Source organism: Trachypithecus francoisi, unplaced genomic scaffold, assembly GCF_009764315.1.
Source record: "Trachypithecus francoisi isolate TF-2019V2 unplaced genomic scaffold, Tfra_2.0 Lachesis_group4, whole genome shotgun sequence".
Taxonomy (NCBI): domain Eukaryota; kingdom Metazoa; phylum Chordata; class Mammalia; order Primates; family Cercopithecidae; genus Trachypithecus; species Trachypithecus francoisi.
This window is the reverse complement of record NW_022681469.1, coordinates 79,891,341-79,912,365: the sequence shown is the minus strand read 5'-3', so window position 1 is coordinate 79,912,365 and position 21,025 is coordinate 79,891,341. Positions and strand designations below refer to the sequence as shown.

General features: G+C 38.7%; 1 protein-coding gene and 1 pseudogene across 2 annotated transcripts in view; both read right to left on the bottom strand.

Annotated features, from left to right (window-relative positions):
- Positions 1-21,025, bottom strand: part of NXPH1 (neurexophilin 1) — a 329,416-nt gene that overhangs the window by 74,322 nt on the left and 234,069 nt on the right. The gene's annotated exons all lie outside the window — the stretch shown is intronic.
- LOC117073677 lies at positions 6,321-8,869 on the bottom strand (annotated as a pseudogene). Its single transcript, XR_004433315.1, has one exon. The product of XR_004433315.1 is annotated as a heat shock protein HSP 90-beta-like (transcript).

Below are 21,025 nucleotides of genomic sequence, written 5' to 3'. Positions count from 1 at the left end.
CTCATTCCAGTGCTCTAAAATGTTTCTCTTGCTAAAACTGAGGGAAAGCATCAGTATGTTCATTCTTTCTGGCAAATACATGAGACAGAAAGTCTCTGAAACCAAACGTCATATTGGCAATCAAAAAGAATGTTTTTAGAATGCTCAGACACATATCTGTCCAAGAAAGCTTCAATGGCCAAAGACAGCTGGGTGCTTAATATGATAAAATCTTAGTCAAACATATGGTCTTAACATGATAGTATTTTCCTGTAATAACGTTACCAATTGTTTCTCTTTCACATAGAAATAAAACTGTTCATTTAAGCACTATGAACATACAAAAATAACATATGTAATTTATTTAACTATTTGTACAGAAATATTCTTGCCTTAAAAAGTAATCTGAAAAATGTGTAGCCTTTATTAGAGTTGAAAGGTATGTATCTGTGGAGTGCCTGTCTTAACTGTCCACAGACCACGGTAGGGCAATTTTTTATTTCTTGTTAAAGAACATGATGATGATTCAGGGAGATGAGCACATCCCAAGTAGATAAGACCATGTCAGAGGTGCTATCAGCTTAGATATTACCTAACACACTGTATATGGATTTCTATGATTAGAAAGCAGTATCAGAGGGGAACCCATAGTGAAAACCTTCCAGACCACAAATCCTTGAAGAAGCTGGAACAAAGAGACCCTGTTGCTAATCCTCTACATAGAAAAAGAAAACTCTTCTGTGATGCAGGTAACTGAAGCATCGAAAAGTTTTTCAAATTGCTTTTATATTGTGATACATATTGGACCACTGACCTATATTTTAAAGAATACATTTTTTTTTTCTGGTAAATGATGATATTGGGCAGCCTAAAGGTAATGCTAATAGAAGTTACAACTTCTGTTAAAACAGTAGAGGATGAATTCCACTGAGATTAAATGGAAAGGAAAGGAGGGAGGGGACAAAAGGACTTGGATATGTCGGCAGAAAAGATGCATGAGTTTACATGAGAAGCTTTGCATTGGATAATTCAGACAATAGTTGGTACCATTAAATCAGTAAGTTACAAAAAGTCATACATTTGGGGTTAGTTAAATTCAATTTTATATAATCTTTGGTAAACCCAATTTGGTTTTAAACATTGGTTTTAAGTAGAAATGCTTAGGAAGAAAAAAGGGATAGAACTTGTGAGAGATTTCAACACTAAAAATGTAAATTTCAAAAAGTAAATTTGCCAGAGAAGAGTTTATTAGACTAGAAAGCAAAAGACACTATCTCAAGGGACATCTACATTTAGGAGAGGGAGAGGAATAAAAAGTCAGAACCGAAGAAAGAGAATCAAAGGCAGAGGAAGTTCATCTCAAAAGATGCAGCAGCCATTCCAAATGCCAGAAGGCCCAGAAAATGACATTGGTTTGCGTCACTACGAGTTACTGATAACCTTCAAGAGAGCAATTCCAGTACTTGTTTATAATAGAAAATATTCTGAATCCTTAACAACTCAAGACTGCGGTTCTGATCAGCAAGATGTCAGCAATATGGCAGAATAGGACTTTCCAGTTCTCATTCCCTGGCTTCCTGCAGAAACATCAATTTGAACAACTATCTATGGATGAAAATATTTTTATAAGAGCTAAGGAAACAGGTGAAAGATTGTAGCACCTGAGTGTGACACAAAAATAAGAAAAGATTCATTAAAGAGAGTAGGAAGGACAGTTGTACATTACCCACATCAATCCTTCTCATGTAGCACAGCATGGAGAGAAATACTCTCTGCTTGAGGGAAAGGGAGGGAAAGTAAGCAATGGACTTTGCCTTCGACTCCAATACCAAGCTCACCCCAGTAAAACACAGCCGGGCAAGCCCACATGCTCCCAGAATTCAGGCTACTACCCTCAGACTGAACCTCCAAGCTAGTACCAAAACCAGTTGAGTTCCTATAGCTCTAAGTTTCATACTGTCCCCTAGGCCAGGTCTGAGATTCAGGCCAACCCCAGTGCCAGGCCAAACCCCACATCCCTAGTAATCAGGCCAGCATCTTCAGAATCAACCTCTAGGTCAGGCCCTTTGGTCTCCATGTCTACCCCAGGTTTCAGACCAGCCCAGAGCTGGGTGGACCCACACAGCCCCAGGCTTCAGGTCCACACAGGGCTAGCTTAGCACTCCTGGTCTTGGGACCTAGGTTGGTACCTATGGACACATGTTCCATGTCTGCCCAGTCTCAGACTCGCCCCAGCAGCCCCACACACCAGCAAATCCAAGGTCCAGGCCTCCTCCAGCAAATACAGGCTTCAGACCCATCTCAGTATATCCCAGCAATTTACTGGCTCAGACATACTCAAGCCCCAGGACCATCCCTATGGACCCAAGTTCCAGGATGGCCCTCATAGAATTAGTCTCCAGGTCAGCACTCACACACCCATGCTCCAGGCAAACCCCAGAGGACCCTGGCTTCAGGCCAGTCCCCATGGACTCATATGCCAGTTGGACCCAGAGTCGAATCTGGCTTCAGCATACCCAGGGTTTGGTCTAACTGCAGTAGACCCCTGAGTGCCAGGGCAGTGCTAGGGCAGCCCTCATGAACCCTGCAGACCCAGGCTCCAGGCTAGCCCCCAGTGGACCCAGAAGACATACTTGCCCCCATGAACATAGGCTTCAGACCTAATACAGCAACAAACCAGACCCTACGGACTCAAGCTCCAAGCCTGTTCTAGTAGACCCAAGTCCTAGGCCCATCCCAGTGCCTAGTCAGCCCCTGCAGACTCAGGCTCAAAGCCTGTTCACCAGTACATCAGCCTTTGTGGACCCAAGTTTTAGGCCAGCCCCTGCAGATACAGGCTCCCATGGACTCAATCAACAGGTCTACCCAAGTGGATCCAGGACCCAGGCCCGATCCCAGGGACCCAGGCATCAGGCTTGCCTACCTGCTGAACCCAAGAATCAAGCCAGCTTGCATGAGAACTCCAGTAGCAAGCTCACCTGTAGACTATGGTAAATGGCCTGCCTAGAATCTCTGGATGGGCTGATTGCTGAAGGGTATTTGCAGACAAAGTCAGTCTGCAAAGACTAAAATAAGTTTCAACTTCTTCAAATGTGCAGTTATCAGCATAAGACAACAACAACAACAGCAACAAAAACATAAAAAAAACAAAGAGAGAAAACACCATCAAAAGAATACAATAATCTCTCAGCAGCTGACCACAAAGAAATGAAGAAACAAACTGACAAGCAATTCAAAATAATTATTTTAAGAAAGCCTGGAAAACTTCAAGAAAATACAGAGAAATAAAATGATATCAGAAAAACTATAATAAACAACCAAATTAGAAATTTAACATAGATTACAATCATTTTTCTCCAAATCAGAAATCCCAGAGCTAGAAAAGACAATGAACTAAACAACAACAACGAAATACAATACAGAACATCAACAGCAGAACTGATCAAAGCAGAAGAAAGAATCTGTGAACTCGAAAACAGGATCTTTTAAAAGGAGAAAAAAGAAAAGAGGATGAAAATGAATAAACAAAACATGGGATTTATAGGACAGCTTTAAAAGATTAAATATTCAAGATTTAGGAGTTCAAAAAGAAGAAGAGAGGGACAAAGAGGTGGAAAGCTTATGCAAATAAGTGATCATAGAAAACTTTTCAAATCTAGGTAGAGATATAAATATTTAGGTATAGAAGAGTCTCCAATTAGATTTGATCTAAATAAGACTACACAAATTCATATTATAACCAAACTGCCAAAAATCAAAGGCAAATAGAAGATCCTGAAAGCAGCAAGAGAAAGGATGCAAATCACATATACAAGAGTTCTAATCAGGCTGGAATCAGATTTCACAGAAAAAAAAAAAATTAAAGGCCAATAGAGAATGGGATGGCATATTCAAAATGCTGCAGAGAAAAAAAAAAAAAAAAAAAAAAAAACCCTGCCAACCAAGAATACTGCACCTGGCAAAGATATTCTTCAGGAATAAGGGACAGATAAAGGCTTTCTCAGACAAAACAAAATGAACATTAGGGAAATTAATTACTACCAGACCTGAAATGTGAAAGGGAGTTCTTCACGCTGAAAAAAAGTGGGACGCTAATGTATAACACACAATCATCTGAAAGTAAAACTCTCTGGTGAAAGTCAAATTCAGAATATGCTAATACTGTAATGGTTAGTTATCACATATCCTTTATAAAGAGTAAAATGCAAAAGTATTTAAAAAACAGCTACATTAATCTGTTAAGGAATACATAGTTAAAAAATTAAACTGTGGCATTTAAAACAAAATGTTAGAACATGTGGAATAAAAGTGTTCAGTTTTTAAGATGATAAAAGTTGTCATCCGCTTAAAATAGCCTTAGTTATAACTATAAGATGTTTTAAGCAAGCCTCATGTTAGTTACAGAGCAAAAATCTATAGTAGATGAACAAAAAAATTAAAAGATAATAAAATTGACAAGGCTTTAGCTAGATTTTTTTTCTTTTTTTTTTATTATACTTTAAGTTCTAGGGTACATGTGCATAACGTGCAGGTTTGTTACATATGTACACTTGTGCCATGTTGGTGTGCTGCACCCATCAACTCGTCAGCACCCATCAATTCGTCATTTATATCAGGTATAACCCCCAATGCAATCCCTCCCCCCTCCCCCCTCCCCATGATAGGCCCCGATATGTGATGTTCCCCTTCCCGAGTCCAAGTGATCTCATTGTTCAGTTCCCACAGAATAGTGCCGCAATAAAATACCTGTGCATGTGTCTTAATAGCAGCATGATCTATAATCCTTTGGGTATATACCCAGTAGTGGGATGGCTGGGTCATATGGTACATCTAGTTCTAGATCCTTGAGGAATTGCCATACTGTTTTCCATAATGGTTGAACTAGTTTATAATCCCACCAACAGTGTAAAAGTGTTCCTATTTCTCCACATCCTCTCCTAAAAAAGAATCAAAATTAGAAATAATACAGGAGGGCCGGACGCAGTGGCTCAAGCCTGTAATCCCAGCACTTTGGGAGGCCAAGGCGGGCGGATCACGAGGTCAGGAGATTGAGACCATCCTGGCTAACACGGTGAAACCCCGTCTCTACTAAGAAATACACGGTGAAACCTCATGGGGCGAGGTGGTGGGCGCCTGTAGTCCCAGCTACTTGGGAGGCTGAGGCAGGAGAATGGCGTGAACCCGGGAGGCGGAGCTTGCAGTGAGCCGAGATCCGGCCACTACACCCAGTCTGGGCGACAGAGCGAGACTCCGCCTCAAAAAAGAAAAGAAAAGAAAAGAAATAATACAGGAGACATTACAACTAATACTACAGAAATACAAAAGATCATAAAAGACTGTTATGAGCAATCATATGCCAACAAATTGGATAACCTAGAATAAAGGGATAAATTACTAGACATATACCACCTACCAAAACTGAATCATGAATAGAAAATCCAAACATACCAATAATGAGTAAGGAAATTATGTAAGCAATAAAAAGTCTTCTAGCAAAGATAAGTCAGGACTTGATGGCTCTGCTGCTGAATTCTAACATCTAAAGAATAATTTATACCAATGTTTTTTTGAAGTCTTCCAATAAACTAAAGAAATTGGAATACTTCCAAACTTATTTTACAAGGCCAGCATTACCCTGACACCACCACCTGGCAAAGCCACTATAAGAAAAGATCGTTACAGGTCAATATCCCTGAGGAACATAAATGCAAAAACTCTCAACAAAATACTAGCAAAGAACTTAAGCAGCATATTAAAAGGATTACTTATTATGATCAAGTGGTATTTATCCCAGGTATTCAATGATGTTTCAACATACACAAATCTACAATTGTGATACACCACCTTAACGGAATGAAAGACAAAAACCATATGATCATATAAACAGAAGCAGAATAATCCTTTGACAAACATAATAACCTTTCATGATAAAACCTCTCAACAAATTAGTAATAGAAGGAATATACCTCAACACGATAAAGGCCATATATGACAAGCCCAAAGCTAACATACTCAGTGGTGAAAATTTGAAAGCTTTTCTCTATGATCAAGAACAAGGCAAGGATGCTCACTCTTCCCATATTTTTCAATGTAGTACTAGAAGTTTTAGCCAGAAAAACTAGACAAAAGAAAGAACTACAGGGAACTAGAAAGTCTCCAAATTGGAAATTAAATGCTAAATTATCCCTGCTTGTAGATGACATGATCTTACAAATAGAAAAACCCAAAGACTCCTTCAAAAAAAAAAAAAACAAAACCTCTTAGAACTAATAAATCAATTCAGCAAAGTTGCAAGATACAAAGGATACAAAATCAATATACTAATAGCAGTAGCATTTCTCTTTTTTTTTGTATAAAAACGGCATATTCTTTATTTTGCATACTTTAATTTCAGAACAAAATGAAGAAAATAAACCACAACACACAACATCCAATCCTGCTTTCAGAGTAGAGAGGGAATGGGGCTTGACACCCTTGGTTTCCTGCCTTCAACAAAAGGACAGGAGAGGAAAAACAACACTAGACATCAGCAGGGGGAGCCAGGTGGGACAGGGGCACTTGAGGCTGCAGTGGGAGCCACAGGGACACTATACAAGGGCACAAGTTTTCCAACTATGAACTTCTAACCTAATCGACTTCTTCCATGCGAGACGCATCCTCATCGCCCTCAAGAGGGGGGATCTCATCAGGAACTGCAGCACTGGGTTCCTCTGCTGCCACTTCATCTTCATCAATACCTAGACCTAGCTTGATCATGCGGTAGATGCGGTTGGAGTGGGTCTGGGGATCCTCAAGGGAAAAGCCTGAAGAGAGCAGGGCGGTTTCAAACAGCAGCACCACCAGGTCCTTAACTGCCTTATCATTCTTGTCGGCCTCAGCCTTCTGCCGCAGAGTCTCCACAATGGGGTGGTCGGAGTTGATCTCCAGGTGCCTTTTGGCCATCATATAGCCCATAGTGGAGTTGTCCCGAAGTGCCTGGGCTTTCATGATCCGCTCCATATTGGCTGTCCAGCCATAGGTGCTGGTCACAATGCAGCAGGGTGAAGACACAAAGCCTATTGGAGATTGTCACCTTCTCAACCTTCTTATCTAAGATTTCTTTCATGAGCTTGCAAAGGTTCTCAAACTTTGCCTTGCTCTCTTCCATCTTTTTCTTCTCCTCCTCATCCTCAGGCAGCTCCAGACCCTCCTTGGTAACTGAGACCAGGTTCTTCCCATCAAACTCCTTGAGCTGCTGCACACAGTACTCGTCAATGGGCTCGGTCATATATACCACCTCGAAGCCCCCTTTCCGCACTCGCTCCACAAAAGCTGAGTTGGCCACCTGCTCTTTGCTCTCACCAGTGATGTAATAGATGGACTTCTGTGTCTCCTTCATGCGAGAAACATACTCTGACAAAGATGTCATCTCATCTCCAGACTGGGAGGTGTGATAGCGCAGCAGCTCAGACAGGCGGCGGCGGTTAGTGGAGTCCTCATGGATTCCAAGCTTGAGATTTTTAGAGAATGCCTCATAGAATTTCTTGTAATTCTCCTTGTCTTCTGCCAGCTCAGAGAAGAGCTCAAGACACTTCTTAACAATGTTTTTACGAATGACTTTCAAGATTTTGCTCTGCTGGAGCATTTCTCGGGAGATGTTCAGGGGCAGATCCTCAGAGTCAACCACACCACGAATAAAATTGAGATACTCTGGTATTAACTCATCACAGCTGTCCATGATGAACACACGACGGACATAGAGTTTGATGTTGTTCTTTTTCTCCTTTTTTTCAAAAAGGTCAAAGGGAGCCCGACGAGGAATGAATAGCAATGCCCTGAATTCCAACTGACCTTCTACAGAAAAGTGCTTGACTGCCAAGTGGTCTTCACAGTCATTGGTGAGGCTCTTGTAGAATTCTCCATACTCCTCTTGGGTGATGTCATCAGGGTTTCTGGTCCAAATAGGCTTGGTCTTGTTTAGCTCTTCCTGATCAATGTATTTCTCTTTGATCTTCTTAGTTTTCTTCTTCTTATCCTTACCACTGTCATCCTCCTCATCTGAACCCACATCTTCCATCTTGGGCTTTTCTTCATCATCTTTATCTTCCTCTTCTTTCTCACCTTTCTCTTCCTCTGCCTCATCATCACTAATTTCCTTCTCTCGCTCCTTCTCCAAATAAAGGGTGATGGGATAGCCTATGAACTGAGAGTGCTTCTTCACTACTTCTTTGACCCACCTCTCTTCTACGTACTCTGTCTGATCTTCTTTAAGATGGAGGATCACTTTGGTACCTCTGCCAATGGGCTCACCATGGTCAGTCCGCACAGTGAAGGAACCTCCAGCAGAAGACTCCCAAGCATACTGTTCATCATCGTTGTGCTTTGTGATCACAACCACTTTCTCTGCCACCAGGTAAGCAGAATAAAAGCCAACACCAAACTGTCCAATCATGGAGATGTCTGCACCAGCCTGAAGAGCCTCCATGAATGCTTTAGTACCAGACTTGGCAATGGTTCCCAAATTATTTATGAGATCAGCTTTGGTCATGCCAATGCCTGTGTCTACCAAAGTCAGGGTACGTTCCTGAGGGTTGGGGATGATGTCAATTTTCAGCTCCTTACCACTGTCCAACTTCGAAGGGTCTGTTAGGCTCTCATAGCGAATCTTGTCCAAGGCATCAGAAGCATTAGAGATCAACTCCCGAAGGAAAATCTCCTTGTTGGAATAGAAGGTATTGATGATGAGAGACATGAGTTGGGCAATTTCTGCCTGAAAGGCAAAAGTCTCCACCTCCTCCTCTCCATGGTGCACTTCCTCAGGCATCTTGAAAAAAAACGCTTACACGTACTAGAGAACAACGTGGGCTCGGTTTCTGATAACCAGGAGGCACAAACGCTGCGCCGGAGTGACTGAGCAGTAGCATTTCTATACACTAATAAACTTTCCAAAAGAAGAACTCAAAACATCCCTTTTATAATGGCTACCAAAAAATAAAATACTTTAAAATAATTTAGCTAAGAAGGTAAAAGATCTGTGCACTGAAAACTATAAAACATTGATGAATAAATTGAAAAAAAAAACCACAATAAATAGCAAGATATCCCATGTTCATGAATTCGAAGAAATAGTATTGTTAAAATGTTCATACTACCCAAAGTTATCTACCAATTCAATGCAATTTCTATAAATATTCCAACGGTATTTTTCCCAGAAATAGAAAAAACTGTCCTAAAATTCATATGGAACCACAAATAGACCCCAAATGGCCCAAGCAATCTTGAACAAAAGGAACAAAGCTAAAGGCATCACACTATCTGTCTTTAAAATATGCTACAAAATTATATTAAAACAGCATTGTATGGCATATGAAAAGACAAGGAGACTAATGGAATAGAATAGAAAGCCAAGATATAAATCCATGTATTTATGGTTAATTGATTTTTAGCAAATGTGCCAAGAACACACAATGGGGAAAGGACAGCCTTTTCAATAAATGGTGCTGAAACATTTGGATATTCAGATGTAGAATTAGGAAATTAGATCCTTATCTTACACCATTTACAAAAATCAACTTAGAATGGATTAAAAACTTAAATATAAGAACTGAACCTGTAAAACCACTAGAAGGAAACATGAAAAATCTCTACAACATTGGTCTTGGCAATGATTTTTATATGACCCCAAATGCACAGGTAACAATAGTGAAAATAAACAATTGGATTACATAAAATATAAAAGTTTCTGACAGCAAAGGAAAGTATCAATAGAGTGAAGAGATAACCTACGGAATGGGAGAAAATATTTGCAAACTGCACACCTGTTAAGAGATTAAAATAAAAAAATACAAGAACTCAAACAACTTAATAGCCTCCCCCCAAAAAAAAAACAAAAAACAAACAAAAAAAACTAATTAAAAAACAGTCAAATAGGCCGGGCGCGGTGGCTCAAGCCTGTAATCCCAGCACTTCGGGAGGCCGAGACGGGTGGATCACGAGGTCAGGACATCGAGACCATCCTGGCTAACACGGTGAAACCCCGTCTCTACTAAAAATACAAAAAACTAGCCGGGCGAGGTGGCGGGCGCCTGTAGTCCCAGCTACTTGGGAGGCTGAGGCAGGAGAATGGCGTAAACCCGGGAGGCGGAGCTTGCAGTGAGCTGAGATCCGGCCACTGCACTCCAGCCCGGGCGACAGAGCAAGACTCCGTCTCAAAAGAAAAAAAAAAAAAAAAAAAAAACAGTCAAATCAACTGAATAGACATTTCTTAAAAGAAGACATACAAATGGCCAACAGGTATATGAAAAAAATGCTGAACATTACTAGTCATCAGAGAAATGCAAATTAAAACCACAATGAGATATCAGCTTGCATCTGTTCAAATGGCTAGTATCAAAAAGACAGAAAATGAGAAGTGTGGGTGATGAGTTGAGAAAAAAAATCCTTTGAATACTGTTGGTGGGAATATAAATTAGTATAGGCATTATGGAAAACAGTCTAGAGGTTTCTCAAAAAATTAAAAATAGAAGTGCCTTATAATCCAGCATCTCTGGAGAAAGGTATTAAAGGTAATTTTTCTTTCTTTTGTATATCTTTGTAAGTTTCTATAGTAAATAGATATCACTTTTTAAATCAGACAGAAAACAATAAATGCCAGTCAAGGCAGAGCAGAAGCAATTTCAAAAGGGCAGTAGGAGAAGATTACCAACTGCAAGAGGTTAGGTAGTGAGCAGTTGAGGCACATGTGAAGTGTGCTTTGTGCAGATTACTTTTAAACAAATTGGGCAATGTAAGGAGGGAAAGAAGAATGCACATGTTCTAGGAAGCACAGGATATTTTTTCTTGGTCCTCATAAAGGGGAAAAAGCTGGCAAAGAGAAATAAAAATGAAAGAGAAAGTACTTGAGGGAGGAGATGGGATAAGGTTACCCTTCTCTTTCTCTAGGAAGATGGGAGACAAAGAGAAGAAAATGAGTGGAAATACCAAAAATAGACAGAGAAAATGTGTTAGGGATGGAAAGTTAAAACATCATACATGGTGTTCTAAATTCAGTAAAAAGAGTAACAAGACCTTTGAGAAGAAATAAGGATTCGGATTAGAGGCTAACAGACCCTGACGACCAGACCTCTCTTCAAGCTATCTTGACTCAAGCTATCTCCATGAATTAAGACTATCAGGCACTGGAAACCCAATTATTTCTCTGTATCACAGGATTAGACTCCTTTCAGCTCAGTTAAATTTGAGAAAGCTAATGCTGGATCCCCTGGCTGATTAGTCAAGTAATTAATGTACTTCTTAAGAATTTTCATAAATGAGAATATTCTATTAATGTTAATAATTTTGTAAGGGGATGTCTTTATATTTAGGCAATTGAGAAACCTGTAACAATTTTAGTAGGTTTTGTAGCCTTAAAACAGTATTATCTGGAACAGAAGCCGGCTTTAGCTATTTTTTGTGTGCAATTATACATACAACCAGTTAATTTTAGATGAAAATGCCACACGGATTTTTGTTTTGTTTAGCAAAAAGAGAACTTGGAATTAATCTACGAGTGGGGCGAGGCAGATAACAAAAACTGGAAATCAGATGGATCGTAAGACCAGAAAGGATGATGGGGCCCATGGTTAAAAGTCAAGTGCATCCTCTTCCAAAGGGATTTAAAAAGGAAAATTGTGCACACTATGAGCGCTAAAGGGACGAGAAGGCAGAATCAGCCAGAATTCAACAATGAGGATCCTGATGTCTACCAATCTTCTCCTTTTTACAAGTAAGAATTTTGATACTCACAAACATTGACTCCAGTATACTAAATGACTCCAGTATCTCAATTTCTATCCCAGAGCTTTCTGTGGGACCACATCCTGATACCCTCTGACTTTGTCATTAATCCTTTGTAGGCAAGCATTCCATCTCCCAACACACCAAAGTATTCTATCCATATCAGTTCAGAGTATTACACTCATATCTTCCTTTAGCACTTACTGTGTTATAATTAGTAAATTTTTGATAAAGATAAAAACATGGATAAGATAATCTTATATAGAAATATCCTCACTTGTTAAAAAATGCATAACCTTTTATTGTTGCATCTTCTAAGCATTGAATAATGACACGTATTTTAAAATATATTTAATAAGCAACACTAGTAGCTGCACAAATATCACAAACTATGGCTTGTTGATATCACTGCAATATTGAATAGATTTAAAGCATTAGTTGTAGTTTAATGAACAGAACATTGAACCTGAGGTCAGACAGCCACGGTTTAAGCCCTGACTGACACTTATTTACTTGCTATCTGACTTCAGTCACTTCTCACTTTTCTCATTTGCATAAAAGTAATGCAATAACAATTACCACTCACCCAGACTTGATAAAAAATTGAAAGTCCTTTATTCACAAATTTTTTAAAAATCTACATAAAATCTACATAAATTTTGTACAATTTTTATTTAGGAAATAGAATTATAATTATGCTTGAAGTTGTCAAAGTACATTTTCTCATTCTAGTTAAATATATTGGTCAAAAAGTTCTAGTAACTTAAGCCAAAACTTATCCCCATAGTTTAAAGGAAACTGTTCTGACATTTATGAACAGAAATAAATAAAAAATATTGTCCACTTTTCTTATTGGAATCACAAGGCATCAATATCACGTAGTACCAGTTACAAATTTATATGGCAATGTTAAATCAAACATAGAAACAAATACCAAGACTATATGACTATGCATCTCTTCTTGAGATACATATGTGTGTGTATAAATATCTATATATATAAAATCATATGCCATATCTCAAAAATATATGAAATAATCATTTAAACTAGAAATGTAATCCAAGGCATTTAAGAAGGCATTTTCAAGCTCCTGAGCAACTTTTTGGCTGGTATCTACCTGGGAAATCTTTATATTTTAACTTACTTAATATATTTTGTTTAATTTACAAAAGACTTTATATTTTAATTTACTTATTACATTTTGTGTAATTTATAACTTCAAGTTAATTGGTTTGTTTTTTTGGCGGGGTACTTGATATATTTCAAATACTCGTAAGTTTTCTTTCATAGTATAATTTTATGTGTCGGTAATACTTGGTGGTTAACTATTTGGAAACATACACAATAATAAATTTTTATATAACAGAAGACTGAGGGGCACTCCTCATTTAAGAAGTTAAAAACTGAGTACTATCTTTATATTTGAGAATTTTTGATCTCCCCTTGGTTATTTCTACAGATTTGGGATATCCGGGGTGTAATTGAACCAAAGTCATAAATTCCACTTACATGTTTTTTCTTTGTTTTACAGACTTTTTAATGTCCTTTTTCAGGTGTCCAAGGGAGAGAATACAGACATAGGTTCTTAGTTTGTTTCTGGTTGGGCCAGTAAAGCCCCTTCCTCTTCCCTCTTTTCTGCTTACCACTTCAGACAGAAAACAAAAAACATGACTTCAGGCTGCTAAAACCCCAAAACAAAACAGAAAAACAACAACAACAAAATAAGGTGGGTCGGACAAGCTTTCTAGGCAGTTGTCAGATCCACTTAGGTTGAATTGTTTTGATAAGTCTGGGTGTGGTGAGCCAAATTGTCATTTAAGAATCAGTAGGTATAGGAAACAGTCGCATTAGTAGTGGTATTACTTGGGATAAAAAGATCTTTTCATAACCCATCCTCAGTTCAAACTGTTCTCCAACAATATCATTTCATGTGCTGCAAACCTTAAGGCAACAAAAAGTTTCAAATGCATTTTAAAGATAAAATAAATTGGTGAAATATTCTGAGGTTAGAAAATGAAGACACCTCAATATTCCCAGTTATTCTTGCTTTGACTACTTATTATTCAGATATGATTTGTAGAGGAAGCAATCACTCTGCTATATTTTTTTATGTCACTGTGCAGCTTCTTAATCAAAAGAGATGACCTTAGGAAAAGATCATTCCATCTAAGGCAATGTATAATGGTGTTAGCCACTTAAAAAAAATAAAGGAATGATATAAAAATTATGTCCTCTGATTTTTCCATAATTGATGCTTTTCTTCATTTGTGAAATTAACCATTTTTAGACTGGAAATTTTTAATAAATAAAAAACAAATAGTAAAACTAAAAATCAAATGTTTAACCTTCTAGAGTAACCTTAAACTGGTTCTTGTACAGTGTCATAAAAAAATTAACATAGCTATTATTGGAAAGATTGTGAATCTTTTCCTTGTCTGATAGTGCTGCTTCAATCATACATTAAAATTTTACAATTATTATTGTGCCAAGGAAGCCTTCAGTTGTTATTATGGTAAAGGATTTCAGTTCCAGTGAATAGCTTTACTTTTGTCCAATTCATTTCAAATCTACATTTCCTGTCCTCACATGCCAAAAAATGAGTTTTACATTTGAGCCTTACTCATTTTAAAAACATCAACAAGTTTGGCAATGCAATCTTTAAAATTCATAGCTACTTAAATGTGGGAAAGTTTCTTCTTAAATTTTGAACAGTAGTTAGTTGTGTTAGTGACAAACACTATGCTTTTGCTTAGTGTCTCTTCAAAAGTTTCACACGTGTTTATGTAAGTTAACAGAGTTTTAAGAGCTAAAGGTTCAGTAAGTTAAGAATTTTAAGTAAGTCCAAGAGTTTGAATCCTCTTACCATCCCTGTTTAATTCTGTGCTACTGAGACTGTTACTTAAAATCTTTAGGCCTCACTTTCCTTATTTGCAAAACACAAACAACAAAACAAATTAATGCCTATCTGGTAGTGTAATTTTAAGAATTAAAATGAGATTATTTATATAAAATATTTTCACTGTGCTGACACGTAATAAGATGCTCCATATATCTGCTGTCATTATCATTACCATATTTTAGCAATTTAAATTAATTTAAAGTAATATTGCAAGATGAAGAAAGTCACACTGGGATTTTTCCAAGCAGGATTATGCTCCTCTTAAGTATTCCCCAAACACTTGACACCAATCCCATCCCAGCACTTTTCTCTGTATTGTGAAATGTCCCAAATTGTTTGCCCGTACAACCATTCACACATCCCTAGCACTGGATGATAAGTTGCATCAGAGCTGAGTCTATCTGCTGTGCTGTACACCCTCAGGTGACTAAGTGCACAGTACACAATAATTTGAGTTGATAGAAGAAATAACACAATGCATTTCTAAGTTATAGTCATTCATTCTTTTTAAAGAAAATTTCTTCTGATACCCTTAATAGAGGGTCTGAGAAACAATATCCCTAAGTACTGAAGGCATCCAACATTTTTCTAAATAGCAACGTTTTCTGGACAGATAAACCTGTTTAAGGCCTTTCATTATCTCCATTTAGTTATTGTCAATAGCACTCTGGTAATCCTCCTTTTTAAATTGTTAATCAGCTTTCAAAACTTCTGGGATTCTTCCACATGCCTCTAAGTGGGACTCAAAACTATAACCGCACAAAGCCAGTTGTCACTTGGCCCTGATACATGAAACAAACCCATTTGCCAGTGCATTCACCTTATACTTTTTCTGTTTTAGCCAAAAAATATATATATGTATTATTATGCCAGCTTTCCCTTTACCATTCTTCTGTAAATGACAGCATTTAAATGTTAAGTATGAGATACAAATCTTGTGCATATAATTCATTATTTCTTTTAGAGCATTCAAAACTAACCTACCCTGTCCCCAAATCACCTATTCTACCTCACACTGATTTCGTATGCACATTAATCTGTATTATTTTATTTTCTTATAGGTAGCCTAAATTGGTTGACCTTTTTTTCTACTAGAGTGTAAGAAACCAAAACCAGGACAATACATAATACTATAAAATAATACATAGTGAGTGCTGCATATTGTTTTTATAAATACACAGTGATATGGGAACCAGGAATGATTATAAATGACTGTTTTCATCTTACTTGATTATATAACTTACAAATCAAAGACAAGGATAGATAAGAAACTTTTTTTAAATGTCTGAATGTGGTCACAGTTAATCTATATGTTTTTTAAAATCGCAAAATCAACTTCATAAGCACAAATCAACAAAAAGCAAAGTTTACTTGGCGCCTGGTACTGCATATTGTATTCAATTTATTGTAGCTGTAGTTACAATGTGTTCAGAAGTTGTGAACCAATGCAAACTAAAGAAAAAATTTCTTAAGTACTAAACACTGCCACATACTAAATAGAAATGTGTTCACTAATCAAACACTCACTGAGTACTTAATATAAATTAGACACCATGGCAAGTACTGAAGATAAAAAGAATAAAACATAGCAGTAGGAACTTACAATTTAGGCACTGAGAGAGTGTATAAATATGTAAGTGTTAACCCTAATTTTATTCAAACTTTATGTGGAAAGTACACATGGACATAGAAATACTGTATTTTCAAACTCACTAAATACTGGTCTGAAAACAGAATTGTAGAGTGAAATTAACTTTGAATTACTACATTTCACTGAATTTGTTCTTCCTTCACAAAACAGTATTGCTTATTTATTTATTTATTTATTTAGAGGTAGTCTTGCTCTGTTGCCCAGGCTGGAGTGCAGTGGCGTGATCTCAGCTCCCTGCAACTTCTGCCTCCCGAGTTCAAGCAATTATGCTACTTCAGCCTCCTGAGAAGCTGAGATTATAGGTATGTGCTACCACACCCAGCTCATTTTTGCATATTTAATAGAGATGGTGTTTCGTCATGTTGGCCAGGCTGGTCTCGAATTCCTGACCTCAGGTGATGCACCCACCTTGGCCTCCCAAAGTGTTGGGATTACAGGCATGAGCCACTTCACCTGGCCCAGTATTGCTTTCTTAATATTCCAATTGATTGTGTTGATGCCAATAAACTTAATTTTTGAAGTTATATTGGAAATATCCTGACCTCTCCTGCTGCTGTACTACTCATCTTAAATCATACGTGAATTTTATACTCCAGGCTGCTGTCCACTTCCCTTTCAGCTGCCATGAATCCCCATCTCTGACTTGGTGCTGGTTCCTATTCCCAAATCCCTCACCCTTCCTCAAGTGACTGCCTAGGAGTAGGCCAGGGCTTCTTTACTTTTGCCTTGTTTCCAAGTCAAGTGTCCAGACCCTTCTTGTGAAAGGAAATGTCCTGCAAATCACTGCTCAAAAGCAGACAGGAATTACCAAAAATAACCTAAGGCAGGAAGTTTCAAAATATCTTACAAAATTATCAAATCCAACCACCCTGACAATTCCCACCTACAATGATTCCTCTCACTTCTGAGGTCATAGCCCATTTTTCTTGTAACATTTCTTTGGCACTTGCACTACCTTATGGCATTTATGGTGCTGATCTTTTGCTCTTTTAATTCAGAATTTCAAATTAAATGTTTGTATGCTTTTATTAGTAATGTGCTGTGTCAGGTAGACACTAGAAGTCTAAGAAATAAATTAAACACGATCCCTGCCCTTATGTAGCTAAGACTGTATATCCTATAGCAGTTAGGACATCACATACATAAAAGTACAATAAACACTGAATCAAAGATCCACCAGCTGTGGAAACTCCAATCTTACTCTGCCATACACAATTGGAATGAGGACCAAAATAAAAAAATCCGAGGGGGTGCGCCCAAGATGGCCGAACAGGAACAGCTGCAGCCTCCAGCTCCCAGCATGAGCAACACAGAAAACGGGTGATTTCTGCATTTTCAACTGAGGTACTGGGTGCATCTCACTGGGGCGTGTTGGACAGTTGGCGCTGGTCCGTGGGTGCAGCCCGACCAGCGAGAGCTGAAGCAGGGTGAGGCATCGCCTCACCTGGGAAGCGCAAGGGGAAAGGGAATTCCTTTTCCTAGCCAAAGGAAATCAAGACACACAACACCTGGAAAATCAGGTAACTCCCACCCTAATACTGCGCTTTACCAAGGGTCTTAGCAAACAGCACACCAGGAGATTATATCCCACACCTGGCCCAGAGGGTCCCATGCCTACGGAGCCTCCCTCATTACTAGCAGAGCAGTCTGAGATCTAACTGCAAGGTGGCAGCGAGGCTGGGGGAGGGGCACCCGCCATTGCTGAGGCTTAAGTAGGTAAACAAAGCCACTGGGAAGCTCGAACTGGGTGGAGCCCACAGCAGCTCAAGGAGGCCTGCCTGCCTCTGTAGACTCCTCCTCTGGGGACAGGGCATAGCTAAACAAAAACCAGCAAAAACCTCGGCAGATGTAAATGCCCCATCTGACAGCTTTGAAGAGAGCAGTGGATCTCCCAGCACGGAGGTTGAGATCTGAGAACAGACAGACTGCCTCCTCAAGTGGGTCCCTGACCCCTGAGTAGCCTAACTGGGAGACATCCCCCACTAGGTGCAGACGGACACCTCACACCTCACATGGCAGGGTACACACCTGAGACAAAGCTTCCAGAGCAAGAATCAGACAGCAATACTCGCTGTTCAGCAATATTCTATCTTCTGCAGCCTCGCTGCTGATACCCAGGCAAACATGGTCTGGAGTGGACCTCAAGCAAACTCCAACAGACCTACAGCTGTGGCTCCTAACTGTCAGAAGGAAAAATGACAAACAGAAAGGACACCCACACCAAAACCCCATCAGTATGTCACCATCATCAAAGACCAAAGGCAGAGAAAGCCACAAAGATGGGGAAAAAGCAGTGCAGAAAAGCTGGAAATTCAAAAAATCAGAGCGCATCTCCCCTTCCAAAGGAACGCAGCTCATCGCCAGCAACGGAACAAAGCTGGATGGAGAATGACTTTGATGAGTTGAGAGAAGAAGGTTTCAGTCGATCAAACTTCTCAGAGCTAAAGGAGGAACTATGTAACCAGCACAAAGAAACTAAAAACCTTGAAAAAAGAATTGATGAATGGATAACTAGAATAATCAATGCAGAGAAGACCTTAATAAAACTGATAGAGATGAAAACCATGACACGAGAACTACATGACAAATGCACAAGCTTCAGTAACCGACTCGATCAACTGGAAGAAAGAGTATCAGTGATTGAAGATCAAATGAATGAAATGAAGCGAGAAGAGAAGTGTAGAGAAAAAAGAGTAAAAAGAAATGAACAAAGCCTCCAAGAATTATGGGATTATGTGAAAAGACCAAATCTACGTCTGACTGGTGTGCCTGAAAGTGAGGTGGAAAATGGAACCAAGTTGGAAAACACTCTGCAGGATATCATCCAGGAGAACTTCCCCAACCTAGTAAGGCAGGCCAACATTCAAATTCAGGAAATACAGAGAATGCTACAAAGATACTCCTCGAGAAGAGCAACTCCAAGACACATAATTGTCAGATTCACCAAAGTTGAAATGAAGGAAAAAATGGTAAGGGCAACCAGAGAGAAAGGTCGGGTTACACACAAAGGGAAGCCCATCAGACTAACAGCAGATCTCTTGGCAGAAACTCTCCAAGTCAGAAGAGAGTGGGGGCCAATATTCAACATTCTTAAAGAAAAGAATTTTCAACCCAGAATTTCATATCTAGCCAAACTAACTTTCATAAGTGAAGGAGAAATAAAATCCTTTACAGACAAGCAAATGCTTAGAGATTTTTGTCACCACCAGGCCTGCCCTACAAGAGATCCTGAAGGAAGCACTAAACATGGAAAGGAACAACAGATACCAGTCATTGCAAAAACGTCAAAATGTAAAGTCTATCGATGCTAGGAAGAAACTGCATCAACTAGTGAGCAAAATAACCAGTTAACATCATAATGGCAGGATCAAGTTCACACATAACAATATTAACCTTAAATGTAAATGGACTAAATGGTCCAATTAAAAGACACAGACTGGCAAATTGGATAAAGAGTCAAGACTCATCAGTTTGCTGTATTCAGAAGACCCATCTCACATGCAGAATCACACATAAGCTCAAAATAAAGGGATGGAGGAAGATCTACCAAGCAAATGGAAAACAAAACAAAGCAGGGATTGCAATCCTAGTCTCTGAGAAAACAGACTTTAAACCATCAAAGATCAAAAGAGACAAAGACCATTACATAATGGTAAAGGGATCAATTCATCAGGAAGAGCTAACTATCCTAAATATATATGCACCCAATACAGGAGCACCCAGATTCATAAAGCAAGTCTTTAGAGACTTACAAAGAGACCTAGACTCCCATACAATAACAATGATAGACTTTAACACCCCACTGTCAACATTAGACAGATCAACGAGACAGAAAGTTAACAAGTATATCCAAGAATTGAACTCAACTCTGCACCAAGCAGACCTAATAGTCATCTACAGAACTCTCCACCCCAAATCAACAGAATTTGCATTCTTCTCAGCACCACATCGCACTTATTCCAAAATTGACCACATAGTTGGAAGTAAAGCACTCTTCAGCAAATGTACAAGAACAGAAATTGTAACAACCTGTCTCTCAGACCACAGTGCAATCAAACTAGAACTCAGGACTAAGAAACTCAATCAAAACCACTCAACTACATGGAAACTGAACAACCTGCTCCTGAATGACTACTGAGTACATAATGAAATGAAGGCAGAAATAAAGATGTTCTTTGAAACCAATGAGAACAAAGATACAACATACCAGAATCTCTGGGACAAATTTAAAGCAGTGTGTAGAGGGAAATTTATAGCACTAAAGGCCCAGAAGAGAAAGCAGGAAAGATCTAAAATGGACACTCTAACATCACAATTAAAAGAACTAGAGAAGCAAGAGCAAACACATTCAAAAGCTAGCAGAAGGCAAGAAATAACTAAGATCAGAGCAGAACTGAAGGAGATAGAGCCATAAAAGCCCTCCAAAAAAATCAATGAATCCAGGAGCTGGTTTTTTGAAAAGATCAACAAAATTGATAGACTGTGAGCAAGACTAATAAAGAAGAAAAGAGAGAAGAATCAAATCGATGTAATAAAAAATGATAAAGGGGATATCACCACTGACCCCACAGAAATACAAACTACCATCAGAGAATACTATAAACACCTCTATGCAAATAAATAAGAAAACTAGAAGAAATAGATAGTTTCCTGGACACTTACATTCTCCCATGACTAAACCAGGAAAAAGTTGAAACCCTGAATAGGCCAATAGCAGGCTCTGAAATTGAGGCAATAATTAA